The sequence below is a fragment of the Bubalus kerabau genome, chromosome 12, assembly GCF_029407905.1.
Source record: "Bubalus kerabau isolate K-KA32 ecotype Philippines breed swamp buffalo chromosome 12, PCC_UOA_SB_1v2, whole genome shotgun sequence".
Lineage (NCBI taxonomy): Eukaryota > Metazoa > Chordata > Mammalia > Artiodactyla > Bovidae > Bubalus > Bubalus kerabau.
The window spans coordinates 76864283-76877614 of NC_073635.1; the positions used below are offsets into that span (position 1 = coordinate 76864283).

General features: G+C 43.2%; 1 long non-coding RNA gene across 2 annotated transcripts in view; it reads right to left on the reverse strand.

Annotated features, from left to right (window-relative positions):
* Positions 1-9038: 9038 nt before the first annotated feature.
* Positions 9039-13332, reverse strand: part of LOC129624681 (uncharacterized) — a 48680-nt gene continuing 44386 nt past the window's right edge. Inside the window, exon 4 of one of the 2 annotated variants that reach the window (XR_008701098.1) lies at positions 9039-9312. This is a non-coding gene — a long non-coding RNA (uncharacterized LOC129624681). The remainder of the gene's footprint in view (positions 9313-13332) is intronic. The other variant, XR_008701097.1, reaches the window with a different exon arrangement.

A 13332-nucleotide genomic window follows, 5' to 3' on the forward strand; every position in this document is an offset into this window, starting at 1 on the left:
AATTCAGGTACTCACAAATAGCAATGAAATAAACACACAAGCAGTTTTTAAGAGGGCAAACTTGATGGAGCAAAATTCGGCTTTCACCAGTTATTCTACTTCTAAGAAACAGCCAAATTATCAGTGAGTGTACGTGGCTAATAGAAATAAACTTTCATTCACTTCTTCTTCTATAGTTTTAATTTTATTGCAGAAATTTCTAAAATCCACAATAATTACCTATAGCCATAACATATGCCTTCTCTTTGACCCTAAGTCCCACCTGTGCTGTGAAAACACTAAAACTCCAGTGAGGTCATTTGTATAAAGACAATAAGCTAGTTATTGGCATCATTTGCAAGTTTAGAAAGCAGGTGAAATATGAGAAGAAAAGCAAACACCCAATGAGAAGATGAAAATTCAGTTTTTCTCTACAAGGCGGACTTTGTCTCTGGGCAGTACTTCCTGCCTGGGCTCATGTCAGCTTTCCCCAGGGCAGCGAGTGGGGAACACAAGGAAATCACGAGGGTACCTCAGACTTTACATACAGGCTGGAAATTGTGTTCAACAACTAACTTCACAAAGTCTGGACCCCTTTAAAAAGTTAACATTGAAGTAGTAATGCCAGTGGGAGGGGTGGCTGAAAGCAGAAGCCAGTCTCAACCTTCCATCAGAATCACCTGGAGCTTATTTAACCCCCACCCCCAGAATTTCTAACTTTACACAATTGGTCTAGAAAGAGTGCGGGGGGAATTTGCATTTCTAACAAACTCCCAGGTGATGAGGATGAGCAGGTCTGAAAGCTCTGAGAAGAGCCGCCCTAAAGCTTGATTATAGAGATGTTTCACATGCATCATCTCCAACAGCAAGAAAATTAAGAACTTGCCTTGAGAGACTCCTGCCAATAAGACCAAAGGTGTGTTTGGAATCGGCTTCTCTGTGCATTTACAAACAAGTACACAAATAGAACCTACTCGATACAGCAGTTACACACACAGGGAGCCAGATTGCCTGATTCGGGGTCCAACTCTTTCACTTTCTAGCTGTGTGCTGGTAGACAACTCACTCAACCTCTCTGCTTCAGCAACTTCAAGTGTGAAATAAGAGGTAATAGCTTCTCTCCTTCCAGCAGGAAAACTGGAAATGGGTGTCTACCAAGATCAATGAGAAGTCTTTATCTTCCCATTTCCACACACACATTTTGAAAATCCACAGACAGAAGGTGCCTGGAGAGTTGCTTGCCCTGCCTTAAGCAAATGTTTGACTATTTCAGTATTATTTAGAGTAACCACACCCACATTCCTTCTTCTAAGCCCCTCTTTCCTTAAGGGCCACCAAATGTCCAAGAGACGTAACTACACACTGAATACACCACCATCAGAACAAGCACAGGAGCTCCCATGCCCTGGGGATCCCTTGCTATGCTATGCTAAGTCACTTCAGTCGTGTCCGACTCTGTGAGACCCCATAGACGGCAGTCACCAGGCTCCCCCATCCCTGGGATTCTCCAGGCAAGAACACTCGAGTGGGTTGCCATTTCCTTCTCCAATGCATGAAAGTGAAAAGTGAAAGTGAAGTCGCTCAGTCGTGTCCGACTCTTAGAGACCCCATGGATTGCAGCCTACCAGGCTCCTCCATCCATGGGATTTTCCAGGCAAAAGTACTGGAGTGGGGTGCCATTGCCTTCTCCAGGGATCCCTTAGGCTGTCCCATAAAAGAAGTATCAGACTTTGTGGAAAAGATGAATGGGTTAGGTTCCAGAAACGAAAGACCTAATAATCACCAAAGAGTGATTAAAATCCAGAGGTTCAGGCCTGCCTAGTTAGTTCAGTTCAGATGCTCAGTCGTGTCTGACTCTTTGCGACCCCATGAATTGCAGCACGCCAGGCCTCCCTGTCCATCACCAACTCCTGGAGTTTACTCAAACTCATGCCCATCGAGTTGGTGATGCCATCCAGCCATCTCATCCTCTGTCGTCCCCTTCTCCTCTTGCCCCCAATCCTTCCCAGCATCAGGGTCTTTTCCAATGAGTCGACTCTTCTCATGAGGTAGCCAAAGTAAAGTATTGGAGTTTCAGCTTTAGCATCAGTCCTTCCAATGAACACCCAGGACTGATCTCCTTTAGGATGGACTGGTTGGATCTCCTTGCAGTCCAAGAGACTCTCAAGAGTCTTCTCCAACACTACAGTTCAAAAGCATCAATTCTTTGGTGCTCAGCTTTCTTCACAGTCCAACTCTCACATCCATACATGACCACTGGAAAAGCCATAGCCTTGACTAGATGGACCTTTGTTGGCAAAGTAATGTCTCTATTTTTTTTAATTTTATTTTATTTTTAAACTTTACATAATTGTATTAGTTTTGCCAAATATCAAAATGAATCCGCCACAGGTATACATGTGTTTCCTATCCTGAACCCTCCACCCTCCTCCCTCCCCATACCATCCCTCTGGGTTGTCCCAGTGCACTAGCCCCAAGCATCCAATATCGTGCATCGAACCTGGACTGGCAACTCATTTCATACATGATATTTTACATGTTTCAATGCCATTCTCCCAAATCTTCCCACCCTCTCCCTCTCCCACAGAGTCCATAAGACTGTTCTATACATCAGTGTCTCTTTTGCTGTCTCGTACACAGGGTTATTGTTACCATCTTTCTAAATTCCATATATATGCGTTAGTATACTGTATTGGTGTTTTTCTTTCTGGCTTACTTCACTCTGTATAATAGGCTCCAGTTTCACCCACCTCATTAGAACTGATTCAAATGTATTCTTTTTAATGGCTGAGTAATACTCCATTGTGTATATGTACCACACACAGCTTGCTTATCCATTCATCTGCTGATGGACATCTAGGTTGCTTCCATGTCCTGGCTATTATAAACAGTGCTGCGATGAACACTGGGGTACACGTGTCTCTTTCCCTTCTGGTTTCCTCAGTGTGTATGCCCAGCAGTGGGATTGCTGGATCATAAGGCAGTTCTATTTCCAGTTTTTTTAAGGAATCTCCACACTGTTCTCCATAGTGGCTGTACTAGTTTGCATTCCCACCAACAGTGTAAGAGGGTTCCCTTTTCTCCACACCCTCTCCAGCATTTATTACTTGTAGACTTTTGGATCGCAGCCATTCTGACTGGTGTGAAATGATCATAACTTTCCTTCCAAGGAGTAAGCGTCTTTTAACTTCATGGCTGCAATCACCATCTTCAGTGATTTTGGAGCCCAAAAAAATAAAGGTCCCAGCTATTAGATGAAGACTTCAGGTAAGAGCTTCAGCTCTCTGCAGCGTTTTTCATTGGTGTTTCCTCACAGTTCAGGGACCCTTCAGCGGTTTCAGGACCAAATGACTCCTGGGCAGGACCACCTGCATCAAGACCATGCACTGCTTCTCTGAAGGCTAAAGATCTGCATAAGACCCCACAGGTTTCAGGGACCACATCCCCAGGGTTTGGTCCTCAAATGTGGAAGTGGAGATATTCACAGTAGAGAAAGGGGCTGTTCAAATACTTACTCCAGTCCTTGCTGTGTGTCCCAGGCAAAAGCAAAACGTGTTCAAGAACAGTATCCCCATTCATTACATTAAAAACAAGTGTTTTTACACACATGAAACTTGTCACAAATAGATACCAGGAAATGCAGTGAGAGATGTACAGGGAGAGAGGGAGGGAGGAAGGGAGACATTGTCATAGGCACAGTGAGGAGGGAGCCCGGTGCAGCAGGAATTCAGCTGTCACCTAAGGAATATGGGGGAAATGCAGACGTTCTTGGACGATGATAACACTGCAGGGCACTAACTGGATAAAGGAAGCTGTTCATAAACTGCTTGCTTAGGGGAAAAATAAGGATGCGGATTTAGTTCAGAACTGCGAATTCCTGAGCCTAAGGATGGAGTGTGGGTGTGTGGTATTGGGTGTGTGGGGGGTGGTGGAGGAGGTGACTCCCCTTGGGCAGCCTGGGTTCTCAGCTTCCCTGCCTCCTGCTTCACACGCTTCCCGGTCCTACTAGGGCCTAAGGAGTTTGCTGGTGGGGCAGCAAGCTACAAGTCAGGGAGCCCCACCACGAGTTCCCTCTCCGGGGCTCGCCAGATGCCAGGGACCACGTGGCCCCACGGGCTACAAGCAGCCAGGTGCCCAGGGCGCCAGCGGAAAGCGCTCCCTCGCCCCGACTACCCCCCTCCTCGGTCCCCAAAACCGCAGCGGCAGCGTCAAGCACCCGCCCCACGACGGCGGAGGTGTCACAGCCCAGGCGGGTTCTCACCAGAAGAACAGGCGCGAGCAGAAGTTCGCGTCCTGCAGCGGGTTGGGCTTCCGCATCTTGCCGGCGGGGGGCTGCCGCGGGCCGGGGTCACGCTGCTCTGGTGATGGAGCTGCTCCTGGAGGCGCCGGCGGGGAGGCTGGAGGCTCAGACACAGCGCGGTCCTCTCTTGGGGAGACAGAACCACCTGCTTCAGGGAGTGGAGCACAGTGGGGGAGCCGCCCGTTCGGTGCCTCTGCCCCTGGGGCCTGGAGTCGGGAGCGGTGGGGGCAGCAGGACCAAGGGGCAGCCAGGCGGGCTCTGCCGGGGGCCGCGCAGGTGTGAGGCAAGGCTGCAGGCGCCCTTGATAGAGCCAGTTAAGGAAACTGCGGCACCCAAGGCACCGGACAGAGGCGCCTACGTTTGGGCACCGGGCTGCAAATTCTACCAAAGGGCGCGCTCTGAGCCCGGGCCCCCACCCAGAAGACGGAGAGGGAGGGGCAGGCTGCATCAGAAACGCTCCCTCAGCTGTGGTGAAGACCAGAAGAAAGCTGGCACAAGGAGATAGCAGCCTGCGCTCTGGGCACTCTGCCCTCATCAAGACCAAATAAGGGTGCTACAGGAGGGTGTCCAGCTGTAATGGAGCAAGGACCTTGTGGGACCTTCCTGGGCTAGATCCCACCCCATGCCCTCTACCTGCCTCTTGTTTGTGCATGCAGTGCTCACTCAGTCCTGTCTGACTGTTTGCGGCCCCATGGACTGTAGCCCACCAGACTCCTCTGTCCGTGGGATTATCTAGCCAAGAACACTAGAGTGGGTTGCCATTTCCTCCTCCAGGGGATCTTCCTGAACCATGGATCTAGCCTGCATCCTGCTTCTCTTTGCATTGGCATGTGGATTCTTTACCACTGAACCACCTGGGAAGCCCCTCTTGCTTGGAGAAAAGCTTTAATCTCCCAGGCCTCCTGTGAGCCACAGGAGGCTGGCTCAAGAATTAATGATTGAAAGAATGTGAATGTGTAGTAACAACAAAAACAAAATATTAAACAATAGCTCAGCCATATAGCAATCACAAAATCTTTAGTTCTTCCCTGAAGGATTTAGATCATATAGATGACAGTGTCTGATGCACATCCCTGAGTTGTTCTACAGATACTAAAACCCTCACCAGATGGAAGAAGTTAACTGCATGATGACCACGAGCAGGGAGCCCCCACACCAGCTGGAGCCTGAGGACTGAAGATGTTAAACCCCATGACACAACCCTGTTACCTCATCATCAACCAATCAGAGAATGAGGGAAACCTACACTGCACTTTCTCCCTCACCTTCCCTGTAAAAACTCTCCCGTGAAATCCATCAGGGAGTTTGGATTTTTTTGAGCATGAGCTCCTGGCTTGACTCTTGCAATAAACCTTTCTTTGCTCCAAACTCCAACAGATTTTTTGACCTCAGACAACAACAGGGTTTAGCACAGATTATGTTTGTAGAGCTGCAAGACCTAATGAAAAGTAACAAAGTTAGAAGAACTCAGATGATTTTGGAAGATGAATGCATGGTGTTAATGGAGGCAGCTTTCTGGCATCTTACATGCTGCATTGTGCAGGGAACCTCTGTGAGCTTGTTGCTGCCCTCTTAGACTGGGAAATGGAAATCTGAAGGGAGAGAGGCTGTCTCGTGATTTCTTTCATCATGAGCTCAGGGCCTAGACAAGTAACAGTGGCATATGTTACAGAACACAGGTCATGCATATTTCTGGGGAACTTCCCTCACCTTTAACTCTAACAACACCCTATTCAGCAAGGTATTATCCCTATTTTGTGGATGAGAAAGATGAGGCTCAAGGACAGCACTTGCCCAGGGTCTTTGAATCAGTAAATGATGAATGCTGATTTGGACTCAACTCCAAGTCCAGCATGACTATCTCACTGGTGCATGGACAGTGTGCATCAAAACTGCCTAGAATGTGCTCTTTGAAAGAATGAATGACTGCAGGACTGAATGAACAAAACGTTGGGCTCCCACCCATAAGTGTGTAGCTATTTGTATGTCCATCTTATCAGCTCAGCAATTTTCTTCCCTTCCACCCTAAATGAGGAAAGATCAAAATTTGTGGAGCTTATTACAAGATCTTTTTGCTATTCTTTGATAATTTCCCTTTTTAATGACTTTTGGCTTCAGTTACAAAAGACGAGTAAGTTCTGGAGAACTGGTATACAGAAATGTGGCTCCAGTCAACAATTATGTACTGTGAAATTTCAACTTTATACGAGAAGAGATCTTGGAAGTTCTCAACATTAAAAACAAAAAAGGAAAATTGTTAAGGTGTGAATTGACTTCTATGTTGATTGCCTTGGGGTGTGGTGAGTATTCTCTATAGCCCATGAGGTTGCAAAGAGTCAGCCGTGACTTAGCAACTGAGCATATATGTGTATCAAGTCATTAGACTGTATCTTAAATAGTTACATTTTTAATTGTCATTTATACCTCAATAAAGCTGGAGGGAAAATGATATTAAAGAAAGCCTTAATGTGTTCAAATATTTTTTATAAGTCAACTTGTAAGAATGGCAGAATGTTGATCATTTTCTATCGATGGGCATTATGAGGATTTATTATACTATTTTTTTGATATTTCATGCATGTTTAAAATTTTCTGTTGCAAAAAATGAAAACAGAGCTGAAATTTGTAACAATTACCTACTTTCTGGTGTTAGCTCTTTCTGAGATAATACAATCTACAGTCTACACAACCAGACTTCACCTGATTTACAGTCCTCTTAAATCTCTTGCTGAAGCTGGAAGCCTAGTGACTTCCCTTATCAGGCTTCCCCAGACTATTCTCTCCAGTCCCCACAACTATCTCAGAACCATAATTAGCATCTCCAAACTGTCAAATACACTCAGTCCCTTCAGCTTCTACTGTCTTTTTTACTTTTAACTAAGATCTTTGGAAACTTCTCAGCATTCTTTTCTGAACATTAATATGATATTTATAAGAGATAGTAAAATCCAGCATTGAATTGTATAGAGAAGACTCAACATGAAGCCAGGGGACCAGAGCTTTACATGGTTCACTTATTACTTAATCTTTCTGACCTAACCCATCTCAGGTTTAAAATGGGAAATTGCCACTCTTTATACTTCCTATAAATTTATTGTGAGTCTCATAATTTGTGAATGCACTTTCTAAAACCTAAAACAACATACAAATAAAAAGGTTTCCATTCACTGAAGAAATATTTAGTGAATGCCTTCTAGATACATGACCACAAGGCCAGGCATGGAGCTTACAAACACAGAGAAGATGTATTAAGGTGTATATCTGCACATGTTTTCTGATCATAAATGTTCAGTACTATAACTAAAAGACAATAATAACAAGTGTTGAAAAGGATGTTGAGAAATTGGAACTCTCATACATTGCTAGTGGGAATGTATGGGGGTACAGCCACAAAGTTACCACATAATCCAGCAATTCTACTCCTAGGCAGATAAATGAAGCACATGTACACATGAAAACCTACATATGAATGTCACAGTGGCACTATTCATAAAAGGAAAAAATGAATTGCAGGCAGGGCGATCCAAGGGTACATAAACTGATAAATGGACAAATAAAACATGGTATTATGGGCTATGGAATATTATTTGGCATTTTATAAAATACTGATGCATGCTATAACATGGATGAACACTGAATACATTATGCTGAGTTAATGCAGCCAGCCATTGATTCTAGTGAGAATGATCAGACAGCATCTAATGAAAGATTCAATCTTGTTGGACTTGATTCATTCCCAGACAAACCTCAGGGACATATGATGCAAATGTATAACTGTGTGAAAACTGTTGTTGAAGCTGAAACTCCAATACTTTGGCCACCTCATGCAAAGAGTTGATTCATTGGAAAAGACCCTAATGCTGGGAAGGATTGGGGGCAGGAGGAGAAGGGGACAACAGAAGATGAGATGGCTGGATGGCATTACCAACTCGATGGACATGGGTAGGGTAGACTCCGGGAGTTGTGATGGACAGGGAGGCCTGGCATGCTGCAATTCATGAGGTCACAAAGAGTTGGACATGACTGAGTGACTGAATTGAACTGAACAGAACTATCAATTATTAAATGATCTACAGTATCTCTGTCAAATAGTCAAAGCATCAAGCATTAAATCTGCAGCAGATATAAGAGCAGCACTAAAATGGTTCAGCTAAGACAGTGCAGGTCTTCAAGCATTTTTCTATCAAGACAAATGGGACAAATGGGATTCACAATTTAAATACATTCCAGCAAGTATCCATAGTCTGAATACGGTTAAAATTTCATTGTCACTCCACCTTCCCATAATATATCCACCTTCATAACCTCAGGAATGGACATCTCATTCAAATCTAGCCAATAATAACATGCTATATCTGTGTCCAAAGGGTTTGGCCCAGAGATAAACTCAAGGCCCATATCAGGCCAACTGGCTTTCTTCCTTGAGGATATTTTTGTTGTTGTTCTTTTTTGTTTTTGTTTTCTTTTGTTTTTCCTGGAGTTAGAAAGGGTAAAACCTCACTTTCCTTTCTGGTGAGGGAGTTATAAGGATATGACCCATGACTGCTGTTAGCTATGTGCCCCATTTACATGAAGAGGCCCGAAAGAATAAAAGAGCTTCCCAGATGGCCCTGGTGTTAAAGAACCCACCTGCCAATTCAGCAGACATAAGAGATGCAGGTTCGATCCCTGGGTCGAGCAGATCCCCTGGAGGAGGAAATGGCAACCCACTCCAGCCTTCTTGCCTGGAGAATCCCATGGACAGAGGAGCCTGGCGAGCTACATCCATAGGACACAGAGTCAGACATGACTGAAGTGACTTAGCATGCACACACATGCCTAAAAGAATAAAACAGGTACCCAAAGGAAAATCAACAGCTATTTATTAAACACCCACTGTGTGGCAAGACTGATCCAGAATCAGGGACAGGATAAGTAAAGAGGATGAGTGATGTAAAGGAGAGTCTTGGCATCAGGCTTCCAGGGCTCCTGAGACTAGCAGGATCCCTCCTTGGACTGTGTGGCCTGCTGGAGCAGATGTCACTTTCCAGCTCCTAGCGAAAAAGGAAGGGGGAGAGAAAAGTGAGAAAGGCAGGAAGAGAGGGAGAGAGAGAGAGACAATAAGAAGGAAGAATGGAGAATGAAAGATGGAAACAAGAAGGAAATGATAGAAAGTAAAAGAGAAGAGGAACAAAAGAAGATAGAGTGAGGGAAAGAAAACTGGAGAAAGATTGAAAGAGAAGAAAGAAGAGAAAATCAGCAGAGGAGAGAGGAGAGGACTTACAGGACACTGTGGCCAGGTGCCCTGGCGAGCTCCCTCCCCCTCTGCACAAACCTTTAAAAACCTATCCACCACTTTTTGATTTAAGGCAATCACTGCCGCCTCCGTTTGCGCCTTCCAGGGCCCAAGAGTTCCCCACTTTGCCCCCAAAGCCTCTCTAAGTGTTGCCTAAGACTGAGGAAGATAAAAAGTTTTTTGAACAGTGGAGCTTTTAAAACAGACTGCGTGCACAATATGCAGAGAGTGCTCCTTGGAGAAAACCCCTGAGGGGGCTCTCACCCAGGCTAAGAGAAAAGCAGAACGGTAAGGGGATTTAGCAACAATATTAACACCTGACATGCCGGTTACTCCAATTCCAATGGGAGTGGCTGACCCCCTACCTGAGGGCATTGTAGGACTTGTGCTAGGGCGTAGCTCACTTTCTTTTCAAAAAATTTCAGTGCTGCATGGTGTAGTAGATTCTGATTATATTGAGAAATTAAAGTTTTGATCTCACCGCCTACTAAAACTGTGCAAATTAATAAAGGTCAAAGAATAACACAGTTTTTGCTTTTACCTTACTATCAGACAAGAAAAACCTTAACTTCTCAAGCTAGGGGCCCCAGAAGATTTGGATCTAGTGATCTAGCTTTATGGGTACAGGAAATTACAGCTTCTAGGCCTTAAAAAATTTTTTTTTAATTCAAGAAAATAAAATGTCAGGGCTATTAGACACAGGAACAGACCTCTCTTAACATTGCTGGGAAAGACTGGCCCAGTTCCTGGCCCACACATACTACTGAAAATGAGTTGGTGGGATTAGATAAAGTGGTATGCAGGGTGGGAATGCTGTAGAGAAAAAGGTGAGGGAGAGTTTAAAACCTTGAAGGGTAGTGAGTTCCCCGTTGCTGGAGGTATTCAAGCAAAGATTAGATGGTTGCTTGTCATCTAAAAAGCTATAGACCAGATTTAGGTTACAAAACAATAACTGGAGAAGCTTATAAAGATGTGCAACACCTCTTTACTTGCTTCTCATATTTAGGTCTGCCAAAAGTTTTGAAAACTGATAATGCCCCTTTGAAGCTGTGGAGAGATTGTTTACTAACTTTAAATGATTTCCAAAAATTATTAGGGGACATTAATTGGATATGCCCACATTTAAAACTGACTACTGCAGATTTAAAGCCTTTGATTGTTTAAAAAGCGATCCTAATTCCAGTTCTAAAAAAAAGTTGGCTAATGAGACAGAGTCTGCTCTTGTTAAAGTAGATGAGACTTTAAATGATCAGTTAATTAAGATTAATATTACCAAAAGATGAGATTAAATTATTCTTGCCACAAAAACATACACCTACAGGGTGCTTGTGACAAAAAGGCCCATTGGTTCCATCTACCAGTGACCCCAAGAAAAATAATTTTATCTTATCCCAGCTTGGTGGCACAATTAATTATAAAAAGAATAAAAAAGAAGTGTGGAACTTTTTAGAAAAAAAGTAACAAATATAATAATTCCATTCAATAAGGATCAACTACAAGTCTTTTACAAAATAGTGATGATTGGCAAGTTGCCTTGATAGATTTCAGGGGTCAAATTTTGTTTCATTTGCCCTCAAGCCCCCACAGTAGTTAAAAGTTCAAAAATGTTAGATTGGCAGTTTAAGGATACCTGTGGAACTTTCCAACCCTACGTAGTTCCTACGCTCCCCTTTACCCTATGGGGGAGGGACGTGCTGTCTCAAATAAGAGATACTCAGAGAAGGGTTTTCTCAATTTCTTAGTTATCAACAGGCGGTACAATTAACAATACTTTATATATTGTTATAAATACATAATATAAATATATTTGCCTAATTACAGTTTGCCAAATTAGGTATGGGTATAAATAAAATATAATAAAGGTATACATAATTCTATTTATAGATCTATACTTAATTAATTTGTATATAAATTAATATGTATACTACATATGCATATTATATATACTGTATAATTAAATATATATTACAGTAATATAATGTGTGTGTGGCTGATATTAATTGGTATGGATTGATGCTGTGATGATATATGTTCTATATACTGTATAATTATATATGTGTGACATGTATTATTACAGTACATTGGTCTGTGTTGGTTGGTATTAGCTGTGTATGTGTTGTATTGCTGTAATATATATTAATTAATATATTAATTATAAAGATTAATTCAAGTATATTGATTATGTCAATAAGTTTATACTTGTTGCCATATATAAATACATATATAAATACATTTTACATTTAGGTATATCTGTATACCAAAATGAGATAAGGAGGTTATACATTTATTATTTAAATTTATACAGAGACCTAAACTAAACATTAGACCTAAATTAACATATCCCTAAATTTATGTTGTTAAAATGTAAATTTTAAAAATTTTAAAAATTAAATTGACAACTGCTTGACAATTCCTTTGCCATAAAAACCCCCATAGATGTAACTGGGGTAGCCAGACAAAAAATTGGTTTTATGGCAAAACGGCCCCCTAGAGTGGGTCCATCTTCCCGCTCAAACTACAAAAATAGCAGCTTCTTATCCAAGATTGATAGCTACTTTGATATTAAAGGGAAAATGCAGAACATTAAATTATTTGGCAAAGAGCCATCAGAAATTGTAGTTCCATATAATAAGGAACAACTTGATGCTCTTCTAATGTTTGATGAAAATTGACAGATTGCTATAGGAAACTATTTCGGTCAAATTTTTGCATCATTTACCCTCCAATGTTTTGTTAAATTTTATATCTAGACACCCAGTTATTTTCCCTGTTAGATACAAATAGTTCCCTATTCCAGATGCCAAAAATTTTGTATAAAATTTCAAATAAAACCTAACACGGGCATCCCTTATAATCCCCAGGGACAAGCTATAGTAGATAGAGCACACCAAACATTAAAAATACAAATTCAAAAATTAAAGGAAGGGGAATTTAAGTATAGTTCCCCCCATCAGATCTTACAACATGCTCTCTTTGTAATTAATAACCTAAATGTTGATTTGTCCGGAACAACAAGATACAAAGCCGTTGGTGAAATGGAAGGACCTCCTCTCCGGACAATGGAAGGGTCCTGACCCATTATTAACTAGCAGTCAAGAATGTGCTTGTATTTTTCCACAGGACGCAGATTCACCAATTTGGATTCCAGACAGGCTAGGTCCGCAGCGCGCGCACTCGCTCGCCCCGCCCCACAGCCAGCTCTCGCCTCCGCGCCACCAGCCACACCCCGCACCCTCCTCGCTGCAGCCCACGACCTAGAGCTGAAGAAGTTTGTGCGGCGAGTGAGGGCTGGAGAGAAAAGCAGGCCCGCGGAGTGCCGTCCAAACCAGCGCGGCCCTGCTGAGGAGAAGAGAACGCCCGGAGCCCAGGTGTAGGCGGCTAGCCCAAGTCGGCAAACCCTGCCCCTCTGCCCGCCAAGGGTGCCACAGCCTGCAGCCTGCCGCTGGCGTTCTGCCTCCTGCTGCTGGGGACACTGCTCCCCTGGGCTGACGCCTGCAGCTGCTCCCCAGTGCACCCACAATAGGCATTTTGCAATGCAGACATAGTGATCAGGGCTAAAACAGTCCGTAAAAAAGAGGTGGACCTAATATAGTAACTTGTGAACAATGTATGCTCTCATCTTGTTTAAACCCTCAATATAATGTTTGTTCCTTTGTGGTGTTGTTGTGAACAATGTATGCTCTAATCTTGTTTAAATCCTCAATATAATGTTTGCTCCTTTGTAGTGTTACAACGTCCACCTTATATGGTCTTGCTGTATTACAACAACTGCAGGATT